The following is a 16,173-nucleotide window of genomic DNA, read 5'->3' as shown; positions in this document are numbered from 1 at the left end:
TGCCAGTAAGGGGAGCGGTGTTTTAACCCCAAAAAGACTAACCTTTTATCAAACTTAACTGTCAAGTCTCTGTTTCACAGTCACCTTTTGGTGGCTAAACTTATCTGTCACGTAGGCACAGAATTTCGTTAGATATCATACACATTTTTCTTCATAAGTTTTCGTACAATATCACACAAACCCATTCATGACAATACGTTGATTTATTGGGCAGTTTGGGGTTACTGTTATCCTGCATAATTAGAATGATAAGGAATGATGCAGTCAGCAATATGTTCACTACATAAAGTTTTTTATGAAGGGCTTATAATGTATTTCCTCATTCAAACACAAATAATACTAAGACATCAATAAGTATGGCACCTTAGAAACTGATGTTGCGCAAACAAGAAATTAAGTCCAAATTAAGTATAGTCAAACCTTGTTTTGGCGCCTCATAATAACAGCATAGAATAAAACAAATAGAAAAACTAGATTTTGTAGAATAAATCCCATACTATAATGTAAAGCCAAATAATGATTCACAATAATAAATGTCAGCCATAATTTTCCAGTATGTTTATTTACACACAGCATATCTTACAATTTACATTTTGTAGAACTTTTAGTGTTACTAAGTGTAACTAATTGGATGCCTATGACAAAACCGTTCTCTTTGGTTGAGTGCCAGTGAACACCTCTTGCTGCTTATTTTTCTAGGTTCAGCTGGCTTTCTGAAAACATTTTAACACTGAGTATCCTAGATGGATGTTAACTTTATCTGAGGAAGGATGAGCCATGACACAACTTTTTAATTGTTATTTTTTAAACTGTTTGTCTCCCAAAAACTAAAAAATGGCTAGTCTCACCCATAGAGAGTATAAAACAAAGTCTCACCCCATTTCCTCTACTGAAATAAATGAAAACCAACAACTGCCTGGATGATAAAAACCTATCTATAAATATATGCGTCACTTCTATAACTTCTAAAGTTATGCTTTTGTAAATGGCTGACAGTGACGTTAAGTTTGTTGTAAATGGTCTGAAACACACTAAACCAGCAGAGTCCTTCAGGGGCCCCATTCACAACGCAGGGCTCCTATGTGAAGTGAGGAATCTGGGTTGACCCTCCATCTACACGCTTAACTACAGACAGAGAGCTGAGTGCAGCCACATCTGTGGCAGATATAGACAAAAACGCAGGCTACCATGAGACCACACTTTAATGACTATGCAGAGCTCGGGCTTCAAATAAACTGTTGGGCTTTGTGGTACCATCTGCCTCTACTATTCCTGTACACTCCAACTGAAGGCAAACAGGGCCTGCCCTTTTCTGGCCTGAGCTGAACCACCGACTGGAATAGGAGGTGTACATTTACAAGGAAGTAGTGGAGCTGACAGTATCGTAGAACCTCAAGGAGATGAAGCTTTCAAAATGTGATATCAGGAGGCAAAGAAAGCAGTTGCATAATTGGTTGTTAATAACGTTGTCGAGGTTTCATTTCCGGGATTTTTCAGGTTCTGCCAGAAATTCTACCCAAATCTCTAATTTTCGGCCGGATGTCCGTCACCTTCCTCTTTCTCTGTGTTGGCGTTCTAACCTCCGGCTGATTTGTGAGGACTATGGTTAACTGCTCCTCAGATCTCTGCAGGGTAAATCCAGACAGCTATCTGGACTATCTGTCCAATCTGAGTTTTCTGTTGCACGACTAAAACTACTTTTGAACGTACACATGTTCCACCAAAACAAGTTCCTTCCTGAGACTATTTAGCAGAGGCACCGTGGCTCCCTCCGGCGCTTAGCACCGCCCAAGACGATTATGATTGGTTTAAAGAAATGCCAATAAATCAGAGCACGTTTTTTCTCCCATCCAGGAATGCTGTGTGAACTAGCAAGACCTTCCTCCGCTGTGGAGGAAGGTCTGGCAATGGGAGACTACATCCAAGACTTCACCCCAGAGACCGGGGTTCGTGACCTGCGTGTCACTTTTCCTAAACCCAACTGTCCCGTTCTTCTTTTCCTGTTCTTGTACTGCGTGTCACGGAAACGTACCTTTTATAAGACCACCCACGATTTTTTCCTTAACCCAACTGCGTCAAAAGTGGCGCCAATAGTCCCAACCAAGTGCGTTTAGATAAAGCGCGTTTGATGCTAAAGGAGACTTGTAGCGTCAATAACAACACCAAAGGCTCAAGACCAAGCGTCGCTTTTTGGCACGATGGGAGTGAGAATGTGTTGACACAACATGGCTGTTATACTAGCCAACTTAAACACCATAAACTGGGTTGAAAAATCATCAACCTACCCTCTTTAGCGTTTAGCTTAGCCTGTCATTGCAACCATGGACAACATCACCAGAGAGTGCACCTATGATGTAAGTAGAACTGATTTATTATTTATTTGACTAATTATCAACCTACACATTTGTGTGTTGTGCTTATGAGGCAGAAATGTGCAGACATGAATAATGTTTTCAATGTGCGCTGTGACCAATTATGTTTACATCTGTGTCAATGTGCACTGTCACTAATGTCATCTCTAATAGATTTTGTCAAGTAGTCTAGCTCATCACTGTCTTGGCCTTGCTATTGCAACTTCTCTTCTATAGCAAGGCAGTCTGTTTTCTCTAGTCATTTTTTAATTTAGGCGTTACTGTGCAGTTAATTTGGCTGTTGTTGGTCGTTTTTAAAGCTGCATGCTTTCACTTCTTTCATTCAACATTACGTTATATTACATCTGAGTGATGGGCCTGCTTTGGCCATCTTGCATTGGTCTGCCTAGTTACTGAATGTACACTTTAAGATTTGATGTGCTGTCTTTGCATGTTTCTGTGTCTATATCTGTATCTTTTTTAATGTTGTACTGGCTGTGAAAACAAATCTCCCTCTGGGACATTGAATATAAATCCCCCTTTCTGAGCTACGGAAATCTTGATGCGGACGTGTTGGTTCAGGTTATTGGTTTTGGTAACTTCAATTCAAAACAGCGTGTGGCTGGGTTAGCTCAGTTGGTAGAGCAGGCGCACATATATAGAGGTTTACTAGTCAACGCAGCGGTTGCGGGTTCGTTTGATGTCATTCCCCTTCTCTCTTCAAATAATACTGTCCCTATTTTAAATAAATAAATCTCAAATCTCACTAGAAATGTTATCTACTGTAGTTTGGTGCACTAAACTTTGACTCCAACTGTTAGAGGACTGTTACATTTACTCAACAATTGAATCAGCAAACACACTCCATTCAACAGCTCAGCTTTGCAAATGTACTTCTCTTTTCTCACCAAGTAGAAGGATCCTCTAGAATACAAAGCAAACGTTGGACTTGGAAATAAATACATTTAAACATTTAAATTCAACATTAATGCCAAATATACAATCATTATTGTTTCTGTCGAAGCACAATAAAACTATTCTTTTGAATTGGTTGTTGTTTTCTGCTTAAAGGCCTACTGCTTCTGTGATAGTAACAACGATGCAAATATTCAGCTGAAAAACCCAGGGTTGTTCATTCAAGAACCTCTAAATCTTTTTGACCACTGTTTCAGGAGTATATGTTCTCACCATTAACTCCCATTAAGGCAGTATATTTCCTTTGAATCAGGATTCGGCATCTAAATCTTTCCTGATGAAAAGACAATGCTTGCATGAATTCATAGGAAATGTGACATGGTAATCTCTACACAAAGTCTTATATCTCACATAGTATAATTCCTTCATATCAAGATACTGCAAGCACACTGAGTATCTTGCCAGATGTTCCTTTGGCTGCATTCAGCATGCCTGCTAATCTCTCCGAGTCCAGATGTGAAAGTCATGCAAGCTTGCAAAGAAAGCAACCTACCGAATTACCTCCTTAGTATGAGTATCGAAAAAATGGCTCGTCATTCAAAACCAAATTTCAATACCTAAGGAGTAAATCTCATCAGCGTCAGTGAGACAGTCAGCACGCAGCATGCTTCTACCAAGATCTAATAATGTCTGTGATTGGCTGTCTAACGTTACATGTCGTACATAAATAGTAACATTTGTGCTGTAATGTTTAATGTCGTAATTTCTATTTGTCAAAAGGGATTTTTTTAAAAATTGGTAGTGAAAAAAGGAATCGTTCAGGAACGTCTATTGTAGTCAGGGTATTGGCATCGGTACTGGTATCACCATTTTTGAGCGATATTCAGCCCTAATCGCCACTCATAATTTCCACTCCTACTTACTGCAAATTCACTTATAGTCTCTAATTTAAATCCATTGGTATCACGGTTCAACAGCAGTGCATCTTGCCTGATGTCCATTTCAAGTCAGTTGAGCGACTGATGAGCTCATGCAACATGTTTCTCATTAGAATTTCATAGGGTTATGGTTTGCTCTAGTCCTCTCGACTAGCACTCCATTTAGATTAGTTTCATTACTACAGTCAGGATGCGATTTGTGGGATGTGTTTTGATCATGCACAAAAAAACATGCAAGAATGTAATCCATTCAACCACTCAGACTTCAATATTCAATGGAAAAGATCAAAATGAAATAGCACAACGCGGTGTCAACATAAAACACAGCGCTTTCAAGCCGGAGAGCAGAGTTGTTTTAATCCAAACCCAGATCTTTTATTTCTAAACTTATCTAATCGTTTTGGTGCCTAAACTTAACTGTCATAGCCACATGACGCTCACTTTTTGTCTGCAAAATTCAACTACCATGGCCCCTGAAAGGACCGTCACCTGGCGGCGCCTGTAGCCGGCTCACAGTCACCTGTTGGCGGCTAAACACAACTACAAACAGCCGCTGATACGACCGAGCTCTGTAGCGGCTTAACACCATAAACACATCTAGCAACTGCTGCAAGGATTTTAACGTTCTTTCACAGAATAGACTGTTCACGTTACAGCGTGTTACTTAGTTTTAAATACTTCCATTTTAGGTGTATGATATATGGTCTATTGTTGAAGTAGCATTGATTACTTTTAAGGGGGATGCATTTTGTCCCCAACAGGGATAAAAAAGGAGGTTTGTGAGGGCCAGTCTGTGTCATGCTTGCTCAGCATCACATGAGCACAGCCACACCAAAAAGTCCAAGTGTTACTGCAACCAGGACACATTTGGGACATACTGAAATTTGAGTGCACTGAATGAGACACATTCTTTCGAAGAATTGTAAACACAAGAGGCAAACGTGAGCTTTGCTCATCCTGTTTGTAACCACCAGTAAGTGGTCTGTGGAAACAGCCTCCGGTCTGTCTCCTCTGATAATGGCAGCTAAATTACATTGAAAGTAATTATATTTCTCCCTACAAACGGGAAGATCAACAACACATTCAGTCATATAGAAGACATAACTTAATGATGAGCAGCAATCTGTAGGGGTAAGGGAACAGCGGGAGTGAGAGCCTGTGAAGACAAGCCAATCGTTCTCTTTCTCTCACTCATAGTCCATTCATGTGAGTCATTCTTGTGTTTTTGTTAACTAAATAGTTGATAGCTAGCTAACAAAACTGTTATTGCTGTAACTAAACTGCTAAATTGCACAAGGTTTAGGGTTTTTGGCAGTAACCGAAACAGACTCAAGTAGAGTGGACCCTGGTTTAGATAAGGCCTGGGACAACCAAGACTGAGGCAATCAGATGTGAGATCTGGCCAAGAGAGGTGTATATTTGTGGCTAAGTGTGAATGAAAGTGTCTTAAATCACATCTGGAATTCTGTCAAGATATGACACACTTGAAATCAAAGTGTGTAAATGAGGCCTTTTCATAAAGGCTTTAAATTGTAATCTTTACACAGACAGACAGACAGACAGACAGACAGAAGTAGAATCAGTTCAACTGTTGACACACATCAGCTAAATAACAACAGTATTAACATAACATTTCCAGTAATGACCTAAATCCCTCGAAATGGAGCACTACCCCCTCTGCACGTAATCTCCAGCCCATTGCTCAACACTTCCAGCAGAATTAAAGACCTACAGGCTACAGTGATACAGGTTTACAGCAGCAGGTCTCTTCTCATCGCCGATAGTGTTATTCATCTATCCAGGGTGCGATTTTCAGGGGGGATGCGTGGGATTTCCCCCCTTTCTGGTCTACATATCCCTGCATCTGCTGAATAATTTTTATCCACGGTGGGGACAAAATGTATCTCCTCCCCCCCTCAAAGTGATCAATGCTACTTCACCAATACACCATTATATACCTACAATAGAAGAATTTTAAACAAAGTAAAGCACTGTAATGTGAGCAGTCTATAGTGCCATAGAACAATAAAATGTGAGCAGCAGTTGCTGGTTGTAATTAGCTGCTACAGAGTGCCGGGACACCGGCTACAAGCGGCAGGTGTTTAGCTGCCAACAGGTGACTGTGAGCCGGCTACAGGCACCGTTAGATGACGCTCCTTTCAGGGGCCGTGGTAGTGGAGTTTAGCCAGAAAAAGTGAGCGGCATGCGGCGATGACAGTGGCTAAACAGAGCAGCACTAGAGTTTTATCTAATCACAATAACATTCACCACCAGAACTCCCTACATTTCTTACACCATGCTGCACCTCTATATATTCACTAATGGAAAGCCATCTACGGAGTCTCACTGTGTGTTTCCCAGGGTGTGCACACAGTGTTTTACTGTTTGGTAAACAAATTCCTCTACTTTACAGTTTGACAACAAGGATTAGTTCCCTACTTATTGTTCTGTGTTTTAGGCTGACCTAAATGTCTCATCCCACCCCTCCCCCTACCCTGCTCTTCTCCAAGGGGCCATATGGCCAAGGATTACAAAAAGCCCATTTTCAGGATATCCGAAATGTCACATTGTTCCAGAATAAAGGAAACAACTATAGTCCAGACGCTTCAATCAGCTGGTAAAACTGACTTTCAAAACATGTTTTGAACCATCATAAACCCACCATAACAGGATTGTCTCCTTTATAAAAAATAAATAAATCATAATTTCCTTCAAAGACTGTTTTTCCTGTAATTATTGCAATGAATGACTGATTTAGCGGCTCTTCTTTCCGGAGCTGTTTTGTGTTATTTTCCAATAAATTGACCTTATTTTAGTTTTACCATGCAAGTAAAATAACAAATACTTATTAAGTAAATGTGAGCAGTAGGTTGGCACTTCTTTAATATTCAGTAGTCGGGGGTTGTTGGGGGCAACAGCTCCTGGTAGGGTCTACGAAGGAAATGTGGCAGTCAAAGAAGCAAAAACCCGGGTGTGGGTGGTCCACATGGAGCCTATGGAGAAGGACTTTCAGTTGACCTCGAGGAGGTTTTGGCAAACCGCTTCACAATTCAGAAGGAGAAAGCAGGGTTAGGCTCATGCTGTGTTCAGCAGGGGAGGAGAACTGTTGACCCGGACTGGGGATGTTGTCACTTTGAGAAAATCCTGAATATAACCAACACATGCTCCGAGGAGAAGGCAAAGTTTGAAATATCTGGGGAGGGCTTGCCCATATTCCCAGCAGAGGTCTCTGAGGTAGTTAAGAAGCTCCTGGGCAGCAAGGCAACAAGTGTGAAGGAGATTCGCCCTGAGATGCTAAAGGCTCTGGACATTGTTGGGCTGTCTTGACTGACACAACTCTTCATTGTCGTGTGGAGGTCTAGGACAGTACCTGTGGAATGGCAGATCTGGGTGGTGGTTACCATTTAGAAAAAGAGGGACCAGAGGGTGTGCTCAAATCATCAGGGTATGACACTGCTCAGACTCCCTGGGAAAAGCCTATGCTAGGGTGCTGGAAAGAAGGCTCTAACGGATTGTCAAACCTCAGCTCTAGGAGGAGCACTGGACCAGCTCTTTACCCTTGCAGTGATATTAGAGGGGTCATGGGAGTTCGCCCATCCAGTCTAAATGTGTTTTGTGGACTTGGAGAAGGCTTACGACAGAGTCTCCCAAGCAGTCTTGTGGGGAGTATCACTTCTGGGCCCAGTAGAGGGGCTTCTCCTTTGTGTCAAAATGAGCCATTTCAGGTGGTTCAGGCATCTGAACAGGATGCCTTATGGGCGCTTTCCTTTGGAATGTTTGTTCAGGTGGGTCCAACCAGTAGGAGACCCTGGGGTAGACCCAGAACATGCTGGAGATACATAGATCTCATCTGTCTTGGTAACGCCTCACGATCGCCCAGAAGGAGCTGGAAAACATTGCTGGGGAGAGGGATGTCTGGACTACCTTGCTTAGCCTGCTGCCACCGTGACCCAGCCCTGGATAAGCTGCGGAAAACAGATAGATGGACAGTCTGTCCAGGTGATAGCCAGGAAGTTAGATGTAAATGAAGGTAGTGTTTCATTTGAGGCCATAAATCAAATTGTTGCAATGCATTAGGCTCATTAATGGCTTATTAGTGCTACCAAACACTGGTCTATCCATTCTATTGGTATGTCCCCCAGTTTTTCCATCCAAAATCTGGGCAAAACCAACAATAGTTGGCCCCGTAACACATTTTTTATGATATCAAACAGTTGTTTATCTTAACTTCTTAACTAAAGACTAAATTGGTATTGAAAGACTCTCTAGCTGCCTTATGAAATGTTAGAAACCCTTTACTAACACAAAGACTTTGCACTATAGTCTGTCCAAAATGTAAAGTAATCAGGCTTTGATTGGGTTATTTTGCAATAAAATGTGGTAATTCCCAAAAATTGCTATTAAGTAAAAGATAATTGACTGCATAAATCACTATATATCATTTAGTTTTAGCACAGAATAGTTTGTTTATTTGTTGGTGAGCAGTCAGTTCAGTTGACAACCAGGACGTTGGATGATTCTGAGGTGCTTGTGAATAGGCTAGGTTACCAATAGATGAAATAAAAATGGCTAATTTGAATTCACACGTCCAAGGGCTATAGACCCAACTAGTAAATGGAAGTAATTTTGATTAGATGAGAAGAGAGAAGACTATAAACAAAGATTAGGAAGTACCTTAGTCAGGCCTTACAATACTGCCCTAACTATTGGGACCATATCAATGCCAACCACCTGATGATGGCTGATGGTTGGTTCATTCTATGAACCTCTACAAAGAGCCATCTGTGGTGCACCACCACAGTTTTACCAGGCACACAATCATAACTGTGGAACTGATCCAAAATGGACCTGTGTAATACCTACACAAATCTAACATGCTCGATACAAACTAGACACAATGACAGTCAGACTTAATTCGAATATACCCATGGTAGTGATCCAAATGTAGTGGACCTGAACAGACCAAAACAGAAAGGAAGCTGCTGTTTCCTTTCACAGCATGATGCTCCATCAATTACCAAGCAGCTGTGATCCAACAATACATGCACATTGTCCAGCCCTTCACAGTTCATACGCTCTGTCTGCCTCAAAAAACACACTTTTCTCTACCTCTCCTGAAATAGACACTACCATCACTACTGAGGCGCATCAGGATCTGTCTGAATCAGCTCAACAGGTGACAGCGATTGATCAATCACATTTTACGTACACTTTATGGGATTATTAAAAGGCAGCACATCGCAATGTCAGGGACTAATAAGAAAAGAAGGTAACAGCTCAAATCAATTAAAATCAAATGACTGAGAACACACAAGCAGACAAGAGCAGTCAGCCCTGCAGGTCAAACAGGCTGGAGTAAGTCAGATGCAGCAAGATGAAGTTAGTTTGAATTAGTTTGTTTAAATGCATTAATCAGCAATTCCTTTATTCTGTTTAACAAGTTGTCAACTGTGTTAAAAACCATGTACAATAGGTTTGTCTGGGGGTGAAACTGATTCAGGGCTCTGAGGCTGGACAGGGGAACTGGAACATGCCAGGGCTTAGAGATATTTATTGTTTCAGGCTGTGGTGAGCTGCTGTCAGCAGTTTATGTGAGCGGTGTGCAGATACAGCAGAGCAGGCTGATTCTGTCTTGGACTGGGGTGGACCTCGCTGTATTCATGTAAATATGACCACATCAGTTTTTCTGTAGTGTGCATCTTGCACACGCCAACTGTGTGTGTGTTCATCACAATGTCAGTCTTGACATCACGATGGCTGTGGCCATCGCCAACCAACCCTATGTGAATGCATGTGTTTTCTTTGAATTTATGTTGTTTTTAATTGATGTGGATGTTTAAATAAATGTTCAATCAAAAATGACTTAAGTGTGTGTGTATGTATGTATGTATGTATGTGTATATGTGTGTGTGTGTGTGTGTGTGTGTGTGTGTGTGTGTGTGTGTGTGTGTCTGAGGCTACATGTGTGTGCGGAGTCTTGTTCCACAAGCAGCTGTTCAACTATTAACCCAGACACACACACTACGCCAGAACCCTCGAAATATTCTCCTTTGCCACCAGAGGCTAAATCATTGCCAGACTGGTAGCCGATGGGTTCCGACATCGGTGTCAGGCAGACAGTATCATTTCAAAACTAGCATGCCCAGGTTTTCATTGTTTTCCTCCAGTCCTTCTTGTTTTGCTCCCTACTGTGTTCATCCGGGGCCTGTTGCACAAAACCAGGATCAGGGATTAAGCCGGGATATTCAAGTTATCCTGGATGAATTTAGCTTTGATTTGGTTGCACAAAAGCAGGTTGAATTAAACCCAGCCAAGTAACCATGGAGATTTATTCTTTGCAGCTAGCCTGCTCCAGAGCGGGCTAACGGCCGGGCTAACGGCCGGGCTAACGGCAGGGCTAACGGCCGGGCTAACGGCCAGGCTAAGATTAATCCTGGAGTCTAATGTGTTAAATCAGCTGCTGCTCTGATCCGAAATAAACGTGTTTAACAGTTATTCCGTTGTCTTCTGAATGTGTTCTGCTTTATTTTTTATTAACATGCATTACTCGTCACTATTGCTGTCACAAGTTTGATGTAAATCCTACTATTGCAGTTGTTTGGATGGTAAGAAATTGTTGCACTGGCACCGGAGATAAAGTGGGACAATGCGGAGGAAAGGGGCTTTTCCTCCGCTGCTCTCCCCGTGAATATGCCCCGTGCAACGTGGAGAGGCGGGGGGGGGCAGGGGGGTCCTCCTACACTGTGCAGCGGACTCTAAAGGAGACTTTTAGCGTCAATAACGACGACAATGGCACCTGACCAAACGTCCGTATTGTACGAGATGGGAGTGAGAATGTGTTGGAATGCCACAAAGCTTCTTAATCTTTTAATTTAGGTGCTGTCACGCATCTGGAGCTTGGGAGTGAGAAAAAAAACATGAATAATAGGCTATATTGTTTTACAGATATGCTTACAGTGTGTATTGAAGTTACTTACTTCTTTTTCTAGTTTTTGTCCAGTCATGTTTGTTCTGTATGAACATTAATTGTAGAAAGATATTTAGAATTATAGCTTATAGAGATTGGTGGATATGATTGTAAAACATATTCTCTCATTATGAATAAAGGTTTGAAATTAAGCCTAGTCCTTAGGGTAAATGTCCCGAGGAACATTAATTCCCTCTGCTCACTTTTAAGGTAAAGTAGGCTAAATAATAAAACATTTTATTTATATAGTGCTTTACAGGCTACTCAAAGACACTTTACAGTAAAACCAGCACATTTAGCACATCAAAACAGATACAGCAATACAACCAACACAAAACAAGCATATTAAAAGCAATTAAAACTTTGTAAAAATGTGGAGTGACTAGTAGGCCCTAAGTAGATCTTTTTAAATCCTTACGCATTGTTTTGTCTGTTGGACTTTTTCTCTCTGTCTGATAACAACAGCCATATTTCCCTTTTTGCATATTATATGTTTCACCTCCTCGTAATTTTCCATTAACAGCTGCTGCTCAGCGGGTTAAAGATATGCCGCACGCGTCTTCTCCATTTCTGCATCAGTAAATCTGTGATGGATACCGTGGTCTGTTTAAGAAAGCCGTGAACGTGCACTTATCCCAGCTATCTACACCTGGCTGACACAGCTTCACCTTCTCATCCTGGCTCGGCAAACGTGCAACCGATTAAGCCGCGATGAGCGGACCACACTAAGTCAAGCTGCGCTTTTTCAGTTATCCTGGATTTCTTCATTCTACTTTTGTCCAACAGGCCCAAGGTGTCCATCAGCTTGGGAGTTGAAACAAGTTGAATCATCTGGCTAGTCCACACAAAATTCCGGGAAAAGAGGAAAACGTGCTCTGGTTTATTGGCATTTCTTTTAACCAATAACTATCGTCTTGGGCAGCACTAAGCGCGGAACCAGCAGCAGTGGCTCTGCAAAATAGCCTCAGGAAGGAACTTGTTTTGGTGGACCATGTGTACCAAAAGCTCTGGAATTAAAATGGCTGTCGAGTGTGTGATGAGAATTTTACTCAAAAAGAATACAAATATAATTTGATTGTCAGTTTTAGCTCGGAGGATGTTTCCCGAATCGACCGGGAGTTTAGAACGCCAACACAAAGAAAGCGGAAGGTGACTGATGGCAGCATTAATGTAGAGCCACATAGTTTCTAAGATACCAAATAATGGACGGAATCGCGAAATTCTGAATTTAAATAAAGCTATAAGACTCCATAAAGCCCTACATTAAGTCAGTGCTAAACGCTAACTGGAGATTTGAAAATATGACTATATCTAAGTTTCCAACAGAGCCGCCCACTGTAACTGTAGTTTAAAACATCTTAAAAATAAATTTTTCCCCCAATGGCTTTGGCCTGGTGGGGGGCAACTTAGGCCCAGTGGGCCACCGGGCTTGCAATACACTGGGGGAAAACCCTGGAGGCCAGAGTTGGAAATGCAGGATCCTCTTTAGTGTTAACACAACAGAATGCTCCATACTAACTAATATGATTCATTGTTTATAAATTGATGAAGAATAATGTAAAGAATATGCTAATATCTGCTGGGAAAAGGATTGGGGCCTGTACTCATGTTGATGTGAAACATATAATCTGCTCAGACATGATTACCCTTAAATCACTGTGTACTTGTAAGAACTTGCATTCTGACAGTAAGCTAGCATGAACCAGTGTCCCTCCCTCTAAGCCCTACTGTCCCTATCTGAACAAGAGTACTGCACAAGCCTCAGACTTAAAGAATAGGTTCACATTTTCTCACGTCTGACTTAAAAAAACACTCACATGCGATATGCGTGTTGAAACAGGTTTTGTTTGCTGTATCATTCCTCTTGTTGTTCACACTGGTTGCTAATGCAATTTCAGAGTTGGTAATGGGGGACAAAATCAAGAGTTGTTGTTCTTTGCAAAATATGTTTTCCAAAGTTTATTCTGAAGACAATATGATGCTTCAGTGTAAGTAAAGCAAAGCAAATGCAACTGTAACTTTGAAAGATACTCACTGGATTTGTCTAAACTCAGTTCAGTTGAACTTTAGAATGCATTTTTGCACAAAATGAGGACTGTGGATATTGTTCTCCATGTCTTCCAATGGAAACATATTAGGAAGGGATATCCTAATGATCAGCATGAACAGGAGGGATGACTACAGCATGCAAGCAAAACCACTTTCAGTGTTTACTGTAAAAGGACACCTGACTGTTGGTTTTAGACAGACATGATAAAATACATAAAATCCTTTAAGCCACCAGCCCAAGTCATTTAGGTCCAGCCTCTCTCTCTCTCTCAATTCAATTGAAAGGAAACAGTATGAACATTAATTGTTATTGTTGAACGTCAAAAAGTACAGGCTTATTTGCTAATGTTAGCTACCGACCGTTACCTTGAAACCATCCAGCAAATAGACGGTACCATAGGGTGATTTAATGTCACTGCTCATGTTACACACAGTTTAACAACAAACAAAATGTTGAGGGAACATTACTACGTTTTTCATGTTGGTTTTGAGCGGTATGAACCCCACTAACCTGGATAACGGTTTTAAAACAGTAACATTAATACAGCGTGTCGGAGGAATACAGTGTCTCCTGCAGCGGGGAGGCAGAGGCAGAGGGACCGTCACCGCAGCGTTCGCTAACATTAGCTTCTTGTCTCATCTGGGGTCTGATAAACAGTAAATTCATCAAATTCAGTGTCCACAATGCTATTTTCCAACTTTAGCTGTAATTCACGGGACCCATGTAAGTGCAGATTTCATGTCGCGGCTTTCGTCGCTGTTTGTCACTTTGCCTAAGATTGAGTGACAAGTAGTACTCGCCCTGTTGTTTATTTGGTTGCCATGACTTCGCAAGTGATGACGTCCTGTCACTGTTCCAGTTGCTCACCCTAAAGGGGAAAGAGAGCGGATGACAGTTCGCTTGAGTTCAGTAGAGCAGACGGCTGTAATTACGACTTTATGACTTTTCATAAACAGCTGAAGGAGCAGCGATGCGCGGTGTACATAGCGGAAACACTGTTGTGCGTCTGCCCTATTTCTGATACTGTGGCAGCAGAAATTTTACCGTGGCGTAATATCAACATAGAGGAAACACTGATTTAGCAGCTAAACAGATTTTTCTCTGGCATTGGTGGAGACCAAACCAGGGGTGGGAGAAGTATTCAGATCCTTTACTTCAGTAAAAGTACTAATACCACACTGTAAAAATACTCTGTTAAAGTAAAAGTCCTGCATTGAAAATGTTACTTCAGTAAAAGTATGTAAGTAACATCAGGAGAGTACACTTAAAGTATTAAAAGTAAAGAACTCTCCTCCCATTGTAGAAAGTGTAAAGGACCAACCAGTTGTGTGTTTAATGGTCTGATCATCTCAGCTGGACTTGTAGGACGTTATATTGTTGGCTAGTTTACTTTAGAATAAAACATCAGAAAAATTTTTTATTTTGTAAAGTAACTATTAGGGCTGAACGATGAATCATTTTCAAATGGAAATCAAGATTTGAAAGATTGCGATTAGCTAATCGTGATGATATTTTATTTACTGTTTTTTACCAAATTATGAGGGGGCTAAGAAAGACAAAAGTTGCAGAGAAACTCCCACACGCTGTCTAACGTGCAAAAAATAAATGTAATAGTAGACAACGTTTTGGTATCATCAGGCAAAATTAATGAAGGGAGTTTTGTTAAAACAAAAAAATTCTAAAATTTAAATTTCTTAACATGAATCCAAGAAATTGTTAGCAAATATAAATCAGCCTATTTGAGAAAAAACCCAGTGATGATAGGCTGACTGGCCTATAGGTAAGGTAGTCACTAAGGTAGCCATCCACTGATATACTTCTTCCAGAGGATTCACTGTGCCATATGTTTAATATAAAAAGTTGATTTATAAAATTATTTGAATAGCTTAGTATTCTATGCACTAAAAGGTATGTATAAAGGTTTTAGGACGTTATTGTAGGCCCAGTTTATTATGCAAGTTCATTTTATACAATATACGCAGTAGGGGGTCCCTGCTCCATCTTGCTCAGTTAATGGGATCCTTGGCTTAAAAAACCTTGAAGACCCCTGATCTACAATGATCGAACAGTATGCACATCTTTTCTTTTCTTTATTTCCTATTGGAGCCCATGATTTGCCCAAACTGGTGACAGGAAACATGAGAGACAGGCTTAAAGCTCTACTGTATGTATGAATGTGCTCCAGGCCTCAGTGATTCCCTATTCACTACGTTAAGCGACATACCGTATATCCAGAAGTTCTGTTAAACTGTCTGCTTCCTGAAGGTGGTAGGCTGGGAATGATCAGTGCAGCCTGGATGGCAGCCTCTAGATGTAAAAGCTATCACATTATTTCACAGTGAAGTCATTTTGAAGCCGTAGCCAAAAGAGCTTGAGAAAAACAATGAATGGAGTTAGAGAGAGCAGAGAGTTTCCTCAGCAGGAATGCAGAGGGCCTAACAGCTATATTCACCTATTTGAATCATGACACAGACACTGAGGGAAAATCAAACTGCTGAAGTGGGCACCATACCTTTGTAGGCACCAGAGAAGAGGGAGAAAAATGAAATTATTTTTCTATCTTTAAATGTCTAACAAATTGGTGCACAATTATTCCATTTCTACAAAAAAAACAATGCCAACACTGCACAGCACACACAACTTAGTTTAGCCTTTTCATTTATTGTTGTTGTTGTTGTTATGTGCTATACCTCATTTTACCTTCTGTTATTTGCCTTTATCTATCTACTTACACCATAATCGGAATATCTAAATTCATGTATTAATACAAAGCAGCTTATCTTGAGTATATTACACAAGAGAAACACAGATGTGGCTCCTGGCTGAAGGCTGACAATACAACTCTAGGGCTGCATCTAATGAGTATTTTCATTGTCGATTATTTTCTGGATGAATGGATTAGTTGTTTGGTCTCTAAAATGTCAGAAAGTGGTGAAAAATGTGGATCAGTGT

General features: G+C 40.9%; 1 protein-coding gene across 1 annotated transcript in view; it reads right to left on the bottom strand.

The window, feature by feature from the left end:
• Positions 1–16,173, bottom strand: part of pdzd2 (PDZ domain containing 2) — a 73,963-nt gene that overhangs the window by 56,335 nt on the left and 1,455 nt on the right.

Source organism: Sander vitreus, chromosome 5 (assembly GCF_031162955.1).
Source record: "Sander vitreus isolate 19-12246 chromosome 5, sanVit1, whole genome shotgun sequence".
Taxonomy (NCBI): domain Eukaryota; kingdom Metazoa; phylum Chordata; class Actinopteri; order Perciformes; family Percidae; genus Sander; species Sander vitreus.
This window is presented reverse-complemented; position numbering and strand designations above follow the sequence as displayed.